General features: G+C 47.6%; 1 pseudogene; it reads right to left on the bottom strand.

Annotated features, from left to right (window-relative positions):
* Nucleotides 1–1,194: 1,194 nt before the first annotated feature.
* Nucleotides 1,195–6,178, bottom strand: LOC147724212 (uncharacterized; annotated as a pseudogene).
* Between the last annotated feature and the right edge of the window lie 14,536 nt (nucleotides 6,179–20,714).

Below are 20,714 nucleotides of genomic sequence, written 5' to 3' on the forward strand. Positions count from 1 at the left end.
TGGCACAGTGTATTGTTTTCCACTTACCTCATGTCTATGTTGATGGTGTTGGTGTTGGGGAATCACTGCGGAGTGCGACCCGCAGACTCATCACAATACTGACACTCTGATACTCCTCCCTGTGTAGGACTGGGGTTTCCCCTTTAACTCCGCTTGGAACCAGCAGGAGGAGGAGTCAGGAGGAGTGACGTCGACCCCTGCCCTCCTATCAGGTACTCCCGCCGAGCAGAAATGGGAGGAACGCGTATGCTGAAGTGCGCAAGCCGGAGTGGAGAGGAGTGAAGCCGGAGAACACAAAAGACCAGAGGAGCAGCGGAATCCCCCTCCAGGAGGAGTGTGGCTGGAACAGGTACGTCGCCGTCTACAGGAGTTTTCTAAATCCCGGGGAGGGAACGGGTAGAGCTTCGAGAGTTGGCACGGCTTTCTCTTCTCGGTACACGTGGTGGCGGTCCTCGGTGAGCCCATACACTCCCCTTCCCTTGGTAATAGCGGCCCAGAGTGCCTTCCACTGACCAGTGGTTTCTTGGTTTGTTTTCTCTTTTGTTACCTTGGGACGGTCCCGCTCGGAGCAAGGGAAGGCAGAACCCTCGTCAAACACCAGCAAGCCCTCAAGGGAAAGGCCCAAGTACAAAGAGACTTTGCCCTTATAGAAAGAGACTTTCCCAATACAACAGGAGCCTGTAGCTGTTACTTTACTTCTGCCAATAAATTCCAGTAATACATAATCATCCTGACTTACTCCTTGTTCTTGCCTCCACCGTTACTTCAGCCCCAGGGCCACATGACAGTTGGTCATTGTTATGTGTGATGAGTTTTGTACGGTGTTGACTAGTGGTGTGTTTTTGCTGTAATGGCATCACCTGATAGCTAAATGTCATCCTCCTGTGTCTTTCCAGGTTCCTTCACCCCATCAATGTCTCATCACAATCAGAGCTTGAGATACATTGGAATCAGAGTTGACATTGTACATGCTGTGATAAACATGGAACTTACACAAAGGCTTAGGTGTGTAAATATTGTTTATTTTCTATTAGAAGTGAATGTAAGAACATTTGTGCATAATAAGTATATGAGTTGTCAGTGATGGTAAAGATGACAAATAGAGTAGTCCCCACATTAATGGAATTACACAGTCCAACAAACTCCAGCCATCAGCATGGCTATGTGAGATATCATAATCAACAAAGTCAATGTTCAGGACAACACATGTGCCATCATGGCTTGCTCAGCGACTTGCCTTTGGTTGGTGCTTTGTACGTGATCCTCCCGTGGTGTTTCTCGGATGGCCCCTCTTGAGTTTGGCAGGGGGGCCTCTGCTGCAGGCTCAGAGGTTTCTGAGGAGTCATTGTCTTGCAACTCACCCATCTCTGTGGCCATAGCTGAGGTGGTGTGGGTTTCAGCAGGCTGGCCACTGAAGGGGGGTTGAGCCGTCATTTGAGCAGCATGTATGTCCCTCAGAACACCCACAAGGTGGCCCATGAGATCCACAAGTTGTCCCATTCGCGTGTCCATAGACCTCTGCAGCAGGTGGAGCTCATGCAGTTTTTCTACAACGTGGCCCATCTGTCCCTGGTTCTGTTGATATGCACCAAGGACTCTTGCAACGGTGGCCATGGCTTCTGTCTCAGTGTCCTCATGTGATTGTCCCCTAGTTGCCCTCCTACCTTCCCTACGGACACGGACCTGTGGCATTGGCTGTCGATCCACCCGCAAACTCTCCAAGGCATCCTCGGCTTATGTGGTATTGTTGGTAACCACTGAGCCAAGGACATTGTTGCAGGCAGCAGTGGTGATGGTGGAAGTGGCCGCAGCACAGGTTGTTGTAGCAGAGGTCAGCACAGTAGTTGTCGCTGGTGTGCTGATTGTGGTGGTGGTGGTGGGGACAATGAGGCCCTGAGACAGAGTGCGCCCTGGCAGTCCTGAGGGGCCGGGTTGTTGCTCCTCATTCGAGAAACGTAGAGAATCAGAATCAGAGAGTTCACGTTCCGGGATGGGAGGCTGGCTCTGCTGGTTGGTGGTGTTTTCAGCAGCTGTTGCTTGGGGATTTCCTGTTGAACAGAGGTTAGATTGTCAATAAAGTGTACTCCATAACCTTGGTGTCAGACCTTTGGATGTTACATTTGATACGCCAAACATTTTACATTATAATCACTTGGTATTGCTGAAAGATTATCAGCATCATGACATGATGTTGAGGTACATACATTAATTGTCATTAGTGTGACATGTAAATTACAACCATGTGACACGTACAGATAGTGTGTTTACAAGGCCATGTCATCAGCTACCAACTTGGTGCACATCAACTTTGGTTTATGCATGTATTTAGCTTACTTTTCAGAGAATCTGTTTCAGCTATGCAAAAACTTGACAATAAAATTATTTAAATGTTCTTTCATATTGTGTGGTTTTGTTTTTTTGACAGATTGACCGTGCATGTGTTGTGTTCATATGAGCCTTCATGCTTTGAAACCATGGCACTTACACATTGGATTCTGTGCTGTGCATGATTGGGCCTTGAATTTATTTCACATGTGACTTGGTGAGTCAAAGTGTAATTTCTGTGACAGTTAAATGTGCTTAGCTGTGTGCACACTGGATGTAAAATTTGGATCTATACAGAGTTGGCTAACATATGAGGGATGTGGTGGTCATATGGCTCCATGCATTTTGAGAAGGATGACAGGGTGCATGTACTGACTACCTATCTGTTAGGTAGCACAGTAGAGGGAAATGGCCACATGGTTCTGGGTGTGGGAAGTGTTCCATCCTGCTCAGGGGTGATGCAAGTGAGCATGAGAAGGCTACCTACCTGTAAGGTGTAGTAGAGAAATCAAATGGCTGCCACGTGGCTCTTGGGTGGGGGTTTTGTTACATCCTGCTTAGCTGTGAGACAAGGGTGCCTGATGAGAGTTGTAGTGCTGGCTGCCTATCCAAAAAAAACCCTCCCTGTTGAGATGGCTACCTACCTGTGCGGTTGAGGAGAGCAATGAAATGGCTGACACATGGTTCTGGGTGTGGGGAGTGTTCCATTCTGCTCAGGGGTGATGCAAGTAAGCATGAGAAGGTTACCTACCGGTAAGGTGGAGTAGAGCAATTAAATGGCTACCACATGGTTCTGGGTGGGGGGAATGTTCCATCTGCTCAGCTGTGGGACAAGGGTGCCTGGTGAGAGTTGTAGAGCTGGCTACCTTTCCCCCCCCCTCCCTGTTAAGAAGGCTAGCACCCTGTGAAGTGGAGCAGAGGAAGGGAATAGGTTTCACGTGGCTCTTGGGTGGGGTGAATGTTCCATCCTGTTCAGCTGTGGGACAAGGGTGCCTGGTGGGAGTTGTAGTGCTGACTGCCTGTACACATGCCCCCATGGAAATATTGTTAGCTACTTTTGAGGTGAATCAGAGGAAGGAAATGGTAGATATGTGAGACATGTGTTGGGAAGAGTGTGTTGTACATAAGTGCATGTAGGCCTAGGAAGTGTAGCTTTATAGTTGTGCAAGACAGTACATGGCAGTGTGATGGGATACATTTGTTGGTACTTACCAGCTTCCACTCCCCCGGCTATTTCCGTGAGACTCTCTGGATGCAGTATGGCAAGCACCTTCTCCTCCCATTCAGTGAATGTTAGTGATGGAATGGGAGGGCCACCGCCAGTCCTCTGAGCTGCCTCAGGGTTCCTGTTGGCACGGTATTTCACCCTGGTCTTGAGGTCATGCCACATCTTCTTGATGTCAATCAGTGTGCGCAGGGTGGTCCCTACTGCATTGACTTTGTTGACTATCCTTTTCCCACATTTGATTATTTCTGACTAGTGGTGTCTGTTGGACCATGCTTTCAAACACATGTGGTTCTACTCTGATTATCTTGTCTACCATCACTGACAACCCATTGTCTGTGAATTTTAGCATTTTTTTCTCTGCCATGGTGTGTGATTTGCAAATGGATGACAAGTGCAGGTAGGAATGTGGTGGAGGAGATGTGTGAGGTGTGTGTTGTTGTTGTGAGTAGTTGTGATGGTGTGATGTGTGATGATTTGTCTTTCTTTCTGCTGTGGTGTTTGGTCCTTCACTTCTGGGGTTGTGCAAAGGATGCTGGCCAGGGAAGGGTTGGATTTATACTCAGATATGTGGGTGTGTCCAAATAGGGTATTTATGTCAGGTGGGTTCTCTATGTTGGCCTAGGATTTGTATTTTTTAAAATGCCATGGGGGTGTGTCATTGGGGTGTGTCAAATGTTTTTGAAGGCAGTGGAAAAAAAACAGCCACACTTGGAGGCCTTGTGGTGTGGTCACATTCAACAGCCATTCTTTCCGCGCGACAGCAGCGGTCTGAACGCAATGATCGTTCGGCCAGCTCTGCCATTCATCTTTTCGCGTGACTGCAGCAGTTGGAAAAGACTGATCGTTCCGCTTGCTCCGCCATTTTATCATAATTTCACTTGCAATCATTCCGCTTGTGATCAGGGGCTTTGGTGCTTTCCACAGCATTTCTGTCCGCCGTGGTTGGATTTTCTGGTTTTACGGATGTTGCAGACAGATTTTTGTGGAATCAGACTGCCGCGGTCGGATTTTTCAATCATTGCATCGTTATGTGACCGCTGGGTTTACCGCGGAACATGCAGGCGTTTTTTCCTGCAACCACGGCACGGAGGGTTTGCCATACGCCATCGTAATGACCCCCTTTTTAACTAAATAAATTAAATAAACTTGGAAAATATTAAAACATAACTTCCTTTATATTTAACAGATTCAACATCACTAAAACTGCATCTAGAAAATACAACACAAAGATTTACGTACAAAACAACAATAAAATATAACACAAAGTATGTGACTTCACCAACAGCTAGCATAAATTATTTAAAATAACTAAACTGAATAAAATAGCAAAACATAGTTAACAAATATTCTTTTATTTTTAACAGCTTCTACAAAATTCGACAAAACCAGAACATCTACCAAGAACACTCTATCAACTAAAAAGAGTAAGTATATTTACTTAATTATAAATAAATTATACTAAACACTTAATAATACAAATATTCAAATTAATAAAAATTACAACATAGGGGCGGGGGAGGAGCTTAGCGAGCATCCAAGATGGTCGCGTGAGCACAGAGCTCCCCGGACCCTCGCCACTCCTCGCAATTTATCCTGAGGATATCCTGATTTCTTTGACGGCTCATCGAAGATGAACCTCGGCTGAGTCCATAACTCTTCTCAGAATTGAAATCGGACTTGGGTAACCGAAATTACGGCACTTTGAACTTTCGAGGCCCACCTGGAGGCTGTGCCGGGGACTTGGCTACTTGCGGATCCGGGACGGAGTTGAACAACAACGGCAGTGGGGCCTCCCTGGTGGCCGCATTTCTACTTTCGGTTTCGTTCCAGGATCCCCGCATGGTCTGATTGAGAGACCGTTTCGCCCGGCTGGGGACCAACCCAGCCCCCACTTAGTGTCTGACCTGCCTCCTCATCTCATCTCTTTTGAACCACATTGTGACTTCTTCTTGGTCATACGAGCCAGCTCTTGTGGTTTTGTTGGCGCCCGGACTGCCGGCGGCCATTTTCACCAGGTCGTGTGGGCCCCTCCGGGGAGCAGTCTCCAGTATGGCGGGCAGGGGCGATGCAGAGAAGCGGAAGACCAAAACGTCTCTTCGTGGTGGACCGGTCCAGACAAATGTTATGGTTCGGTATACCCAAGCCAAAGGCTCCCCTGGGCTCTCCAGTCGTACCCCGGAGGACTTCCGAGACGACCCTTCTGGTCCTGCGGAGTTGTCCCTGCAGGACATTTTGGGCGCCATCACCGGCATGAGGGAAACCATCGGCCAGCAATACGAGGCCCTGGCTAACAAAATTGACACGGTTGCCGTAGATGTCATCCTGATCAGGGCCGACTTGTCTAAAACGAACGAAAAAGTCAAGTCACTCGACCTGAAGACCTCCAGCCTCACGGCCGATGTGGTGGAACTCCAAACCGAACTTGGGAATCTGAAATCGGTGAATGACAAAATGTCCCATCGGCTGGAGGATTAGGAGAACAGGGCAAGACGCAATAACATCCGCGTCATAGGTGTCCCAGAAAACCCAGAGACGCACTTGGTGGATCTCCTGGTCGAAGATTTGATCCTCACCCATCTTGCCCCTTCTGGCCTGAGTAAATTCTTCACGGTCGAGCGTGCACATCGCGTCCCAGGCGGTCAACCCAAGCCGGGTGCCCCTCCGAGGCCTATCATTGCGAGACTTTTCCATTTTAGGGATCGTGACGCGATTTTGCAGGCATCGAGAGTGCATGGCCCGGTGAAATTTGAAAACTCCTCGATTAACTTTTTCCCGGATTTCACTCAACTTGTGCAAAGACAAAGGATGGGCTTTCTTGGGGTTAAGCGACGTCTCCGGGACCTGGGCCTTAAGTACGCCATGCTTTTCCCAACCAGGCTTCGAGTGGAATATGAGGGACGGACCTTCTTTTTCGATCGACCGGACAGTGTGAGTGACTGGTTGGATTCCCTGCCGGACCGAGGCGACCGGACCGAGCACCCTGGTGGTGCCGAGGGTGGTGAGCCTACGCATAAGTGACTTTTCGGTCCCTGATCTCTGAACATTGGACTTTGCTCGCTGGGAGCTATCTCTCCTGTGTATGTTGCTCTGTAGTAGTCCATATTTGGGTGGCGGGTAGGGACGGGCCTCTTTCTCCTCTGGGGTCTTTTTGTAGAATGGGATTGTTAGGGCGACAGGCACACTGCATTTTGGGGTGGCTTTTTAGTCTTCTGCAGGGGTGCAGGGAGGGGGGAGTTGTAACGGGTTCTAGTTGGGGGGTGGAGGGGGGTGTTTGTGTTTGTGTTTTTCTTTCTCAAGGTGGCGTATTGGTTCTTTCTCTGCTTCTGATGTCCTACTCTTCGTGGGGAACCCCATGCAACATGTTTGGGAATGGGGGGCAGTGGTTGAAACTCATATCCTGGAATGTCAATGGTTTGGGTGATCGTATGAAGCGGGGTGTTGTACTGCAATATTTACGACGTTTGTCCCCTGATGTGGTGCTCCTGCAAGAGTCGCACCTAGTTGGCAATGTGTGTCATGCTATGATTAGATGGGGCTAGCGTTTGGTTGCACATTCCAGGTTCACAACTGGTTCTAGAGGGGTTGATATTCTGATCCGGTCTTCCCTCCCTCTTGAGATTGACAAGGTCACTCTTGATGACAGAGGGCGCTATGCCGCCCTCACTGGTAGGTGGGAGGGCAAGACTCTCTCCTTGGTTACTGTTTATGTACCCCCAGGCCTCCAGACCTCTACTTTCTCAGATGTTGGTCGGATGATGTTGGGGCTCCCTCAGGGTCTTCTCCTTATGGGTGGGGACTTCAATTCTGTACTTTCCGGCGATTTGGATTGTCACCCCCCCAGGGACCTTCCCGCATCTCAAGCATGGCTTGGTGGGTTCCTGGACACCTTCGGTCTGGTGGATTGCTGGAGGTTAATGCACCCGTCGCTACGTCACTACACCTTTCACTCCGGCGCTCATGGGAGTCTCTCCAGGCTAGACTACTTCCTTATGCCCGCTGTCCAGTCCTCCTACATTGGGGAAGTTAGCCACTTGGCCCGGGGTATTTCAGATCATTCTCCTGTGCTGCTTCTTTTTGATATGGGTCTGCACACTGCGGGCGGGTCGCCCCTATCAATCCCTGGCACTTACATAACCCTAAGACCCGAGCCAGCCTCATGAAGTCGCTGGACCACTACTTCCTGGAGAAGGAGGGGTCTGTCTCGTCCTCAGTGTCCCTATGGGAAGCCTTTAAGGCTGTTATCCGCGGACATGCCCTGTCTTTAATAGCGGAGACTAAGAAAGCTAGGAATGGGAGGTCGAGAGTCTTGAGGCTGAAATATTGGAGTTAGAAGATGACCTGGACACGAGTGTCACCCGGGACAAACTCCACGCCCTTAGCTTGAAACAGTTTGATTATAAATCCCTTGTGACAGAGGCCGCCAAAACGATGTACAGAGAACAGCAAGGTAGATTGTATGATGTTGGTGATAAGGCGGGTAAGCTGATTGTCTGGCTCAATAAGAAGGAGAGAGCGCATCCAGGCGCGGTGCGTCCATTGGGGCGTAGGGGCGTAGCCTCACTAAGCCCCATGGACCCACTGCGTCGTCACAAAAATACAAATACATAATTTAAATAATCGGGCGTACCTTCCGGCCGGGAATCCGGGAGACACCCGACTTTTTCGGAGGAGGGGGGGGGGGGAGGGCCTGCTGCAGCTGCGCAAATTCATTTTGGGGCACAAACAATCCCGCGCATGCGCACATTGTTTGCCCTGTACAGTACCCCCTTAGAGAGAGGACGGGGGGCGGGCCGCAGCCCCCGGGGTTTAACAGGGCGACTGGGCGAGCAGTCATGGTGCCCCCCCAGCGTCATGGTGCCCCCCCAGCCAATCCTGGCGCTGCATACAGCGGCACCAGGATTGGCTGGTCAATACATAGCCAGGGACCCCAGGGTACACAACCCCCTGTCTGGGGGTGCAGAGCCCTCTCCCTCCCTCGTACTGCGGCCTGTGTTTGTTTAGGGGGTTTGATTGAAGACCTGACCGGACCCAGGAAGGAATACTGCGACACCGACAGTCAAGTCCCGAAGGAACCGCTCGGCCAGGGAGACCCGGCCTTCACACTCAGCAGGTAAGATCAGAGTGCTAGGAACACTGCCGCAGTAGCAATCGCCAGTTAGGCAGCATAGGTTTGCTCATAAAATGCGGAGAAAATGTAAATACGTGATTTTTTTAGAAACTGTAGCAGAACGTTATGCAAGCGCTTGAAATGGTGGTTTTTGGCGCGCTTTGTCGGCCATCTGGTGGTTTTTGGCGCGCTTTGTCGGCCATCCAACTGCTAATGACTCGTTTGGTGCCCTTATTTCAGGGACGTAACTCAAATTAATCTTTTTACAAGGAGCAATACCGAGATAAGAAGGCTGACAACTTAAAATGTTATATTATAAGCGTATTAATGATTTGTTTGTTATAAGCAGTGAGAGTGTTAGGGAGTTTCAGTATTACTTTGCCACTTCACCAAGAGAGCTGTTGAATTTCTGTGAAAGTAAACATTTGTACGTTTGTATTATCCATTGGTTATCATTTATAAATTGTTCCTAAAACTTTCCGCGATTTGAATCCACTAACGCACTACTTGCTATTGATAATATGTTTGTTTAGTTCCAGGATCAACCTGCATTCTGTTTGCTTATACGTTTGCTTCTTGCAGGGCAGAGGCCAGAGGCCCATGTTGTGTAATATGTATTTGTAAACGGTTGCAGCCAGAGCTGGGCCCGCTTCCATTTGTTTTACTTGTTCTCTGTTTCAGTGAGAAATAATCAGGGAATCGGCTCTTTTAATTACGACAATAGGGGGACCACCTCACCCCTCAAGTGCTATGTTTCACAAATAAACAAACACCTTCTGATAAACTTGTGTCCAGGAGTTTTCTGGCAACAAATAAAATCATGCCAGTGTAACTTATGAATAATGTTCCTGCTGAAGCACGATCAGCCTTTTGTCTAGTGGCGGTTTTCACCCATCCTGAAGTAGCACAGAATGTTAATTTGCCTGCTGCAAAGAACGTGTACATGCAGATCACAAAGTGTATTTTAAGTTGGTAGGTAGCTCAGTGAGTTACTGCTTTTATCGCAGAGATTCTTTAGTTACTTACAGTTATGAATGACTCCTACTATAACCAATTACTTCTGAACTGCAGTGAAGAGTTTGTTTTCAAACTGCTTAGTAAGTTTAGAAACGTTATTCCCCCCTCCCCAGACTTTCATTATCCTACTGTTGAGAAAAGGTTTTGTTTGTGTAGAAATGCATTGTTCTTAGTATAACCAACCACTGTGGTACGTTTTAAGTCCTGAGTTTGTGCTTCTCCAGAACAAACACTGACAATATACTGTCTACTAGTGTGGATGACATGTGAATGCTACAATTTATAATCCTCACTGTTTTATGTGACATTTCTTTCAGACTGATTAGACACATATGATTCGTTGTCTCTCTATAATGTGTGTATGATGTAGGGTTCTGACACCCTACACTAGCAATGGTACTTTGCAGCAGTTTAAAGATCCTATTTTAATTTATTATTGCTCATATTGGTGTAACTTTTGGTATTTATTTGTTTCCATGGATTCATTGCTTGATTTTACACGGGAGAAAATGTCAATCTTAGGTGTCACCCATTGGTTGTTTTATGTCACTCATAATTACACTGAAACTGTGAAAATGTCATGCATAAGCAATCTCAAACCTTGGCAGCTATATGCATGGTGTGCAGTGCTCAGCACAAACCTTTGTGGATTTTGGCCTCATGGGGGGGCATACTGCCAGTCCCCTCATAATGAATGAAATGATGCGTGGTGCGCTGTGCGCAGCGTCGGGCTTTGTGGATGTCAGCCTCATGGTGGGTCATGCTGCCAGTCCCCTCACAATAAATTAAATGCTGCGAGGTGCGCTGTGGTCTTGGCCTCATGTTGGGGCAAACTGCCAGTCCCCTCATAATGAGTGAAATGGTGCGCTGTGCGCAGCCCACAGCTTTGTGGCACTTAACTTAACAACAACACGGGCGCCACACTTAATATTTTAGCAGGGGCACCATTTTTGTAATGTATTTCTCCTAGACCATGTTGCAAATTTGGCCTGACTCTAACTCTCTATCTATCTCTTTCTATCTCTATCTCTCTCTATCTCTCTTTCTATCTCTCTTTCTATCTCTCTCTCTCTCTCTCTCTCTCTCTCTCTCTCTCTCTCTCTCTGCTACTTGTTTGTTAAATAAAAAAAATACTGTGAGTGAGGTACTCAGAAATGCATTGTTATCTCTGTTTTTAAAAGTTTTCTAGTGTTTGTTCTACTTGGGGACTAAACAGATTTTACTGATCAAATGGCATATTAAGTACATTCTGTAGCACCTAAACACTATAAACTGTGTGGAAAGACATGCGTGATAAAGTCACATGCGCTCTAATGGAAACGTGGTAACGGTAATGCGTGGTTCCCAATGCTTTGTAAAGGCTGTTTCCCAACTGCAGTGCAACTTCTTCTACTCTTAGAGCTGAGATTTCCATGAAAGTCTTATAGTCTGAATTCCGCAGCGTAATAGGACGGAATGTATGAAGCTCTGTGGTTATACTGAATAAGCAGGTACCTATGTTAGGACAACTATTAATGTAATAACTGCACTTTCACAATTGCTTTATTAACCTTCCTGCTTTCTCAAATTTGCTTGGAAATGCACGATTTTTCAAAATTTGACCCCCCCAAACCCCCCTTAAGGAGGTTCGGGCTCGCTCGCTACGCTCGCTCGCTGGGGTGGAATATGCAAATTAGCTTACGCCCCACCACTGTCAAATGTCACCAGCCGCCCCTGAGCGCATCGTGTTGTCCCTGTGATTCAGAATCCTGATGGTGTGGAGGTGACTGACCCTGGTGAGATTGTGGAATGTTTTGCTGATTATTTTCGTGTGGTCTACTCCCCGGTGTCCGACAGAGACGAGGATGACTCTCGCTTTTTGTTGAGAGACATCGAGCTTCCCTGCCTGTCTGAAGAGGATCGGGAAAGTATGGAGGCATCATTGTCGGTCGACGAGATTGCGACCGCCATCCGTTCCCTCCATTCCGGCAAAGCTATGGGGCGGAATGGCCTACCCGTCGAATTATATAAACTACGCCCAGACAAGGTCGCACCATATCTTCGTGATATGTTTATGAAGTCGCGTGATCATGGCTCCCTCCCTAGTGACCAGCGCCTGGCCACTATAGTGGTAATTCCTAAGGAGGGTAAACCTCGTGACTGCTGTGTTTCATACAGGCCTATCTCCTTACTGAATGCTGAGCCTAAGATTCTCGCCAAGGTTCTCGCTAACCGCCTCCTCACTGTTATCTGTGACCTGATCCATCCGGATCAATCCGGTTTTATCCCGCACCGGAACACTGCTCTAAATTTGCGTCGCCTTCATGGCGTTCTCGCTAGGGCGGAGCTTCTGTCTGAACCGTCTATCTTGGCTTCATTGGACGCCACAATGGCTTTTGACACGATAGAGTGGCCGTACCTCTGGGCCACTCTTGAAAAGTTTGGCTTTGGTGCGGGATTCATTAGTTGGGTTAGGCTTTTATATGCGGATCCGCTGGCTCAGGTGGTTGTCAATGGTAGGGTCTCCCAGTCTTTCGCTCTTGGGAGGGGTACTAGGCAGGGGTGTCCGCTGTCCCCCCTGCTCTTTGCTTTTGCCCTGGAGCCGCTCGTGGCCTGGCTCCGATGGGAACCCTCGCTAAAGGGCATTCGATGGACCCCTGACTTTGAAGACCGGGTTTCGTTGTATGCGACAATATTCTTCTGTATCTCACTTCCCCTCGCAAGTCCCTCAACGTCCTCTTTGATGTCCTAACTTCTTTCGGCAAAAACTCCGGTTTGATTATTAATTGGTCTAAATCGTGTGTTTATGTCATCTCTGGTGGCCTTCCTCCCTTGCCGACTAGGTTCCCCATTCAAATCTCTCACTCTGGCTTCAAGTACTTGGGGGTTTACATATCGATGGACTCGGCTGCCCGCTACAAGCATAATCTCTTTCCTCCTCTCTGACGCTTGAAGCTTGACGTGGCCCGTTGGCGTAGACTGCCGCTGTCTCCACTTGGCCGAGCAGCGCTGTTTAAAATGATGTCCCTACCCCGATTTCTCTACGCACTTCAGAACTCCTTTGATATCATTCTGGCGAGCTACTTTCGGGAGGTGGAGGGTCTACAGAGGAGACTTGTTTGGGACGGTCGAGCACGCATCGCTCTCTCAAAACTAACCCTCCCCTGGTATGACAGGGGCATCGCACTCCCGGATATCAGGAGGTATTATTGGGCCTCCCAGTTGTCCGCCATTAACCATGCTACATATGCACCCGGTCCGAATCCAGCGCTTGCGATGGATAAATATCTGTTGCCTGGTGGCAGCTTCAACAGAGCGCTCTACTCTCGGACGGCAAGGAGGAACCTCACGGGACCCACTAAAATTGCAGTGCGTGTATGGAAGGATGCTAATGTGGCTATGGGATGGAATGATCGACTGACGCAAGCGACCCCTTTGTTTGCTTCGGAACGACTGGGATGCCTCTGGATGACGAAAGGTTTTGAGAACTGGGACACGATTGGAATTAGTAGAGTGGGTGATCTTTGGGTGAAAGGTGAGGTTAAATCGTTTGCGGAGCTTCAGAGTGAGTATGAGTTAAGTGAGCGGGAGTTCTTCAGATATGCACAGGTGCGTCACGCTTTATTGTCGGTCTTCACGGCCGGTACCACGGTCCCTGAATCTTCCCCGCTTGAGGACCGTATACTCGATGGTCATCTGCCCGATAGTACGATTTCCTTGATCTATAAAAAGTTGATCAACAATCAGGCGGATCTCCTTGTGCGTCTTAGGGAGACCTGGACTGGAGACGGGTTGGAATTCGACGACGAGGACTGGCAGTCTGCACTATCCTCCCCGACAGAGGTCGCCATTCCGGCCCGTCTCCGCCTCGTCCAGCTCAAAATTCTATAGCTTTGCCGGAATGGAGGGAACGGATGGCGGTCGCAATCTCGTCGACCGACAATGATGCCTCCATACTTTCCCGATCCTCTTCAGACAGGCAGGGAAGCTCGATGTCTCTCAACAAAAAGCGAGAGTCATCCTCGTCTCTGTCGGACACCGGGGAGTAGACCACACGAAAATAATCAGCAGAAGCGTGGAGGAGGGAGCAGTGATCCCATCGTTCTACAAGGGTGGAAGTTGACTTGGTGTCTCCTTATATTTTATTCCACCCTCTTTCCTGGTTCATCTGCACACTCATAGTTATAACTTTGCGAGTGGCACATGGGCAGGGGAAGTAGATTGGCTCATACTACGTTTCTGCAGTGTGCGGGCTAAGTGGACGGAATCCAACAGACCCTCTCCTCTAGTCAGGATAAGGGGATCACCCTCTAAAATAACCCCTGCTCACCCTTTAGGTAGTGTGGCGCAAGCAGACAAGGCTTATCTCCGAGTGTCATAGGTTAAGCATTTGTGAGCACATGCAGTAACTAAATGACAACACCACAAGAGGACACCAGTCTAGTTTTTATATGAAAATAGGTACTTTTTATATATACTTTAGGCAGGCTTAATACAGGACCATAATAACGTTTCAGTGCTCACAATACTGTTTCAGGAATAAAGAGTTGGTTGTAAATACGCTTAATGGTTAGTCCTGTGCTGTTCGTACCTCGGGATGCGACTCTCTGGTGGTAAAACTAAGCAAAAAGTCTATGACTGAAGCGGACGCTCGGGTCCGCGGCATACACTCTTTGGTGCGATCTGTACACAGTACCTTTGCTTCGTAGAGTTGCTACGGTCAATGCGAGTGCAGGTGTGGCGTCCTAGGAGCGATCTGGCGGCTCCTCTTGTCGCGGTGCGTGACCGGCTCGTGCAGGCATCTCGGTCCGAGACGTATGAGCGGGAGGCCCTTGAGAAGTGGAGCGGGTGATCCTAGGCAAGGAGCCTGCAGACTGCGCAATGTTCGTGGTGTTCCTTCACAGTACGAGGTGAGGCTCGAGGCGTACTGTCACAGTACGCGATGAAGTTTGAGCCGTACTTCAGAGCTGGGATGCTTCGGGGGAGACGTGTGGCGCAGGGCGGCTGGTACGCTTCGAGCGTACCAGCCGTACTCAGTCCTGCGAGGCAAGCAGATATGCGGGCAGCAGCTGGGACGCAGCGGTGCAGGGCGGCTTGAAGGGAGAGAAGGAGAATCGCTGTGCGGTGCGGTCTGGACGGTAGACAGTGCGCACTTCGGCTCGTAGATGGAGCGGAGACACAAGGTTCAGGCAGTACGGCACGGACTTGGCAGCGATAAGGGATTCAAGACGGCCCAGGGATTGCGGGTCCAGCGGCGGGGCAGCGAAGCAGGCTCCATAGGTTTCAGTGAAGGCAGAAGAAGAGCCCAATGGTCCTGGGGCTCAGTTCAGGGGGCAAGCTCACACACAAGCCCTTGGATATTGTTCACAAATGCACAAATAATAAGAAGTCTCTCTCAGTTTCTTTCCTCTCCTTCTTGCAGCAAGGCACCCACCACAGGCCAGTCTCCCAGGTCAGAGACAGTAGTCCCCCATGCAGCTTTTCCAGGTCCTTCTCTTCGGGCAGAGGTTCTTCTTGGCGTAAACAGGATCTGATTTCTTAGGAGCAGGGCTCCTACTTTTATACCCCAAATCCTTTGTTCTTGCATGCCAGGGTGGCCTTTGCCTGAACCAGTTCAGTCCTTGAGTACTTTGTTTTGCAGACTCAGGCTTCTTCTTTCAATGTGCAGGGCAGGGACATCAGACGCTCCGCAGGAGGTGGAGCCAGCATTGTGGTGACAAGTACAGTCCAGGAGTACTCTGTTGACAGTCTTCCCTTCTCTCATCACAAGGTGCAGGGCAGATACATCAGGCGCTCCCCAGGGGGCAGAGCCTGCATTGAGGTGGCAGAGCACAGCCCTATTCAGAGTCAAGGGGCACTACCCCCACCCATTCTGTTGTAATCTCTCTATTCACCACCTGTCAGCCCAAGCATGTCTCCTGGAATTCCCCAGTCCTGTCACACACAGAAACCAGACAGCAGATACACATCAGAGCAGAGGCGGGCTGAAATGGTTAGGCAAGCAAATACCATCTTTCTAAAAGTGGTATTTGCAAACACAGGATATTAAAATAAACTTTACTACAATATGTATTTTATTCTTCTGAGTTCAGTCATACTAAACTTGAATTTCTACCGTGTTCCCTGTGTCTGTTGGGATCATAGAGTGTAACAATTCCAACAGCCCATTCTGGCCTATGAGAACAGGTAGCCTTACAATAGTGAAAAACAAAAATGGCTGTAATTCACTATTAGGATATGCCACACACCTCAGGGCTTGTCCTGCCTTATACTTACAATGCACCCTGCTCTTGGGCCTACCATAGGGGTGACTAATATGAAGTTAAGGAAAGGTTTAGGGACTGGCAAGGGGGTGCCCTTGTCCAGTCAGCATGACAATACCAGACTGCACGCAGGTTCTGCAATGGCAGACCTTAGACATATTTTACCAGGCTGCTTCTGTGGGTGGCACAACCAGTGCTGCAAGCCCACCAGCAGCATTTGTATTTACAAGCCCTGGCACTCCTGGTGCACTTTACTGGGGTCTGACAGTAAACCAAATAAGCCAATCATGGAACCCAATTAATGTATACACGTTATGCAGGGAGCACTTGCACTGTGGCACTGATTGGCAGTGGTACAGTGCTCTGAGCAGCTAACACCAGCAAAACACATGAGGCACAGCAGCAAAAAGTGGAAGGGAGACTCACGCCAAGGTGCCAGGTCTAACAGGCTTCGATGGTGAAAGTTGTGTTACGCTACTCTTGCGGTAGTTATCACACGTTCTTGTGAATATACCCCGTAGTGTTTTATTTTTCACAGATTATAATTCACAGCAAGTACACCCAAAAAACCCGGAAGAAACATTAGGTTTGAAAGCAAATACAAAATCATGATAATAATAAATTATGAAACAAAGTAAGTATATAAAAAACAATTATACCTAACTATTAAAAAATGATACATTTATTAAAAAAACAAATTATTACTAACAAATACTTTTCTCCTAACAGCTTCTAAAAAATTCAACACAAAAAAGTCAAGGAAAAAAACCTCACCAACTGCATTCAATAAGTATTTTTATTTGTTCAATAAAATAAATTGACTAAAATAGCGAAAGTAGCAAATGAACTAAAAGTATAACCTTCTATTTTATAATACACAGATTACACTTCAAGAAAAGTCCACCTTAAAACAACAAAGCAAGAATTAACTTGGAAAACAGAAACAAAAGCAACATTACAGAAAAAGATACAATTAAGTAAGTATATAAATGAACCAACAAACTAATTAACAAAATTAAAATAAATGAAAAAGCAAATATAACTAACAAACATTTTTCTCTTTCCAGATTCTACATATTACAACATCCAACAAAAAAATAAAAAACAAATCAACGAAAAAAGGATGTTTTTTTCTCTCTCAATTAAATAAAATCAGAAGCTACATAAATAAAATAACACAATAAAATGTAACACTTTAATAATAATACCATTTTGCTTTTAAACCAACAGAAAAAACAAGTGGATAAACATCAACAATAGAAAGAAAATACATCAAGAAAATAAAATCAAAATACATGTAAGTTTTTTTCCAAAATAATAATAAACATGTTTGTTATTCAAAATTGTAGGATTAAGAAAGAGATATACATGTATTCACACATTAACCAAAAATGGCAGAGGGAGCAAAATGTATTACCTTACAAAAGGGGAAACTACTTCTCTGCTACACTAGATACACTTATACCCAATAGAAAATGAGTGGAAACAAAACACACTGGAAATGCTGTAAATATTACTCTAACACTTCTTATGGTAGCGCCACTAAAATAGAAACCAATGTAGTAAATGTCAAAAAACATAACCATTCCCCTAATGTTACTGAAATTGAGGTTAGAGATGCTATCGAGACAATAAGAGACGCAAGTACCAGCTCACAACAAACAAATACTTCACTTGCCTGCTTTACATGCTACAGGATTGGATCTCAGAACACCACTGCTGCTGTCTCTGCATCCTCTGTGTCCTTCAATGGCACGTACTGTGGATAGAGCACCATCATTCACAGAGGAGGAGAACCAGGCCCTGCTGGACAGCCTCCTTCCACAGTACTGCAAGCTGTATGGGAAACCAGGGGAGCAGGTGAGTGTAGAGTCTACTGCTTTTTCAATTGTACATATTATCTGACTGGCACTACTAGCATTGTGTGATCACCAAGGGCAAGCATGCACACTGAGTAAGTTTAAGTCTCAGAGTGTGTAGATGCATGTACTGTACTTGTACAGTGATGAAAATGTTTGCATGCTTGGGTTTTCCAGGCACGGTTTCATGTTGTGAATGCAGGCTTGCACATTGGACAACTGCCCATGACCATAGTTGCACTACCTGTATACATCATATGCACTGCTAATTACAAAATGTATGTCCAACTGTGTGATTAAGACATGTAGTAAAGGTGTCTCACTTTGTCATAATCACAGGTTTCTGCCCATCAGAAAAATTAAATTTGGCAGACCATCGTCAGGGCGGTAAGATCGGTGGGGGTCTTCAAACCCTGCCACTGCCAGAAGAGGTGGCACGACCTCCGTGGCTGGACCCGGTGGATTGCAAAAGTCCAGCTGAAGCTTTCGCCTCCTCGCAGGAGGGGCGGACGCTGGACCCTGACCCCCCACATGCTGCGGATTCTGCAAGTGTTCTTCCCAGACCTGGATGGGCAGTTGAAGGCAGACAGCAGCAAGGAGGAGGTAAGTCCATGCCTTTTTGGTGCATTGTGTATAACCTGCAGTTTGCACTCCTTCAGCATTGTTTACACTTCCACAGTTTGTCTGTCTGCTCAGACAAGTACCATTTGGATACATTTGGTGATGCCACATTCTCATCTGATGAACAGGTGTGTCCCTTTCCCTCTTTGACATCAGTCACTTGGGTTGTGTGTATTTGATGTTGTCCAAAGAAATGTTGAGAGCCACATCTGCAACAGGGGCATTGAATTGAGCATCATGGGTGAGGCTATCGTGTGGCATGTATCAGCATATTGACTGATAAATGACCTGTGCTCTGTGTGTGGTCCACATATATTCACAAATTGCTGTTGTGGGTCAGCATAGGAGTGTGAGGTATCGACTACACACCCAAGCAGCAGGCATGGTCAATGTTGAGGACTCAGACAAATGATGTGTATGAGTGTAACAAATGCATAGTAACCTGCATAGTGTTCCTGGTAATCCCATGTATCACATGGCCCATGGACAAGTGTGCCTACTCCATCATACCCGTTGGCTGGCAGCCGCGCTATAAAAGTGTCCCTTACATTACATTACATCAGCTGAGACACTCTGGCCTCCAAATCTTGGGTGTGAGTCAACACTTTGCCCATTGTGAACATATTTCTTATGTGTCTGACTCTGTGTCATGGTGAACTGGCATAGCTTTTTGTAGTTCGGAAGTCTGCTACATGTTTGTCATGGACAGACATCTTATATGTGGCTAGTGGATCTGCACAAAGGGCAAAACATATGTGTGAAGACACTAGACCGTGCATAATGGTGGGTTGAACAGATATGTGTAAGCAGCCTTACTATGTTCCTGTGAGGCCCTTGTGTGTTCAGGTATACAGAGTTGTTGACTTACAGACTGAAATGTGTAATTTTTATTACGTGGCATTATCAGATTCTCTCAAGTGTGTGTAGCATGTGGTGACCTTGTATACATGACCTCTACCAAAGTTCCATTCACAGTGCGAACATGAGTGCGGCACGGTGCTGACTGTGGAGTCGGTATGCACTGTCCCTGGGACAGGAGTCAGTACTGACTGATTGGCCAGACAGGCCTGTGGCCTTGTGTTTCACACTAAAATCTGGAGCATGCAGTATTGTAACTTGTCTGTTGTCCTGCCTCCACACTGTTGTAGCTTTGTGTTTCAAGACATGAGGCCATCATGGTGTCTGGGAATGGAAGTATGTTCACCATATCAACAATGAGTTCAACCATCACAAATGCTGTCCCAAATGCAGAGTCAGTGGCCTGAGATGAGACATGTGTGTAATAACACATGACAGTAACCATCATTGCAGATCAGACAACTAGGTAATCAGGGAATGCCTGCCCATGGGATGACTGACATCATCACTCTATGGACTGATGGGTCCATTGCCAGCATGTGTACGTGAAGCATGGTTTTCTGGCAGACTGATAAGTGCCAGGTTCACATATATGTTGTCAATTTAGCTGTGGCTTTTAAATGATGCCAGGGCTTGCACAGTGATGTGTTGCATTTAAGGTCATGTGTCCAGTAAATACAGGTGACTGATGTGATTATGTTTCTCCTCCTTGTTCACAGCATCATCGGCAGATACTGGAGGGGACAGCTCCAAGGACCGAGAGGAGGTGCAGAGCCACACTGGTTCCAATGTGGAGGAGTCTGAGGGACCCAGTGGCACGGAGAGTGAGGGGAGCACATTGAGGGCAGTCGGCAGCAAGTACCTCAGCTGAAGACCACTCCAGCTCCAGTGAGAACTCCCTTGTGGAAACGGGTGTGACAACACCACGGACCACAGATAGCGAGTCTGTCCCCGCCACCAGCACCATCTCCACCCTCCCAGATGCTCCCATCACTGATGTCCGTGGAGCCTCCCGTGTTAGGGAGCATTTCTCCTTCAGTCAAGGCACCGCACCCCCGGCCTCTGTCTCCCCTGCTTCCCTGAGTGTGGAGTCTGTGGACTTGCTGAAGCAAATCCATGTGTGGCAGATATTGATGCTGAGTGTCCTCAATGCTCACACTGGTCTATTGACACAATTGGTGTCATTCATGGAGTGCAGCTCAGCAACCATATCTGCACAACAGCGGAGCAGTCAGTCCATGTCCTCCTCACTGACTGCAGCAGTGTCCCTCCTCCAACAGTCCCTCCCCCCACCTACCTCTGCTCCATCCACAATCCCCACTACCCTACCAGACCAACGCACACTCACAAAGGCACATGCACACACAACAACAGACACAAGCAGCACAAGGCAAGGTCAGCCAAACCAAAAACGGACAAGCACGCAAACTCAGGGGACTGATGGCACACACATAGGG

The sequence above is a fragment of the Lissotriton vulgaris genome, chromosome 4_1 (assembly GCF_964263255.1).
Source record: "Lissotriton vulgaris chromosome 4_1, aLisVul1.2, whole genome shotgun sequence".
In the NCBI taxonomy this organism is placed as follows: Eukaryota; Metazoa; Chordata; class Amphibia; order Caudata; family Salamandridae; genus Lissotriton; species Lissotriton vulgaris.